Source organism: Theropithecus gelada, chromosome 2, assembly GCF_003255815.1.
Source record: "Theropithecus gelada isolate Dixy chromosome 2, Tgel_1.0, whole genome shotgun sequence".
NCBI lineage: Eukaryota > Metazoa > Chordata > Mammalia > Primates > Cercopithecidae > Theropithecus > Theropithecus gelada.
The window spans coordinates 54,623,720-54,625,098 of record NC_037669.1 but is presented as its reverse complement, the minus strand read 5'-3'; positions in this window follow the sequence as shown (position 1 = coordinate 54,625,098).

Here is a 1,379-nt window from a genome sequence, read left to right as displayed (position 1 = left end):
AATAATACAATTTGTCCTGCAGTCCCCTGTACCATACTCTGCTTTTCCCCCAGTAATAGTTATCATCTTCTAAGATAATGCAATTAGCCACCTGCACTCCCTTTTACCACCCTCTACTTTCATTCTTTTTTCTTTTTTTCTTTCTTTTTTTTCAGAGAAAGGGTCTCATTCTGTCACTCAAGCTGCAGTGCAGTCATAGCTTACTGCAGTCTCAAACTCCTGGGTTCAAGAGATCCTACCCCCTTAGCCTCCTGAGTAGCTGGGAGTATAAGTATGCACTACTATGCTTGGCTCATTTTAAAATTTTTTGTAGAGGCCGGGCGCAGTAGCTCACGCCTGTAATCCCAGCACTTTGGGAGGCCGAGGTGGGTGGATCACGAGGTCAGGAGTTCAAGACCATCCTGGCCAATGTGGTGAAACCCTGTCTCTACTAAAAATACAAAAATTAGCTGGGCATGGTGGTGTGTGTTTGTAATCCCGGCTACTCGGGAGACTAAGGCATGAGGTTTGCTTGAACCAGGACCCAGGAGGCAGAGGTTGCAGTGAGCCGAGATTGCGTCACTGCACTCCAGCCTGGGCTACAGAGCGAAACTCCCTCTCAAAAAAAAAAAAATTTTTTTTTGGTAGCGATAGGATCTTGCTATGCTGCCCAGGCTTCTACTTTCATTCTCCAACATAGTTTATCTGCCTATTTTTTTTTTTTGTTTTTTGAGACAGAGTCTCGCTCTATCGCCTAGGCTGGAGTGCAGTGGCCTGATCTGGGCTCACTGCAAACTCCGCCTCCCGGGTTCAGGCTGTTCTCCTGCCTCAGCCTCTTGAGTATCTGGAACTACAGGCGGCCACCACAACGCCTGGCTAAAATGCCCGGCTAATTTTTTTGTATTTTTAGTAGAGATGGGGTTTCACCGTATTAGCCAGGATGGTCTTGATCTCCTGACCTCGTGATCCGCCCGCCTCTGCCTCCCAAAGTGCTGGGATTACAAGCTGAGTCACCGCGCCTGGCCTTGTCTGCCTATTTTTATTGCTTATTGTCTGTCTCCCTCCAGGACAAGGATTTTGTCCTTCTCTTCAGAGGTATTCCCAGCACCTACAACAGTGCCTGGCTCATAGTAGCTGCACAATACATATTAGCTACTATAGTAAAGTCTACCTGACTACCCTATTTAATAGAATATTCCCCACACTCAATCTGAATTCCTGATTCTCTTTAACCAACGTTTTTGCCTTTTTTTGCAATAGTACTTATTGCCGTTTAAGACACTCTGTAGCTTATTATTTTGTAAGTCTCATGAAAGCAAGGATTTTTGTATGTTTCCCCTCCCCTCCCCTTCCCTCCCCTCCCCTCCCCTTCCCTTCCCTCCCCTCCCCTCCCCTTCCCT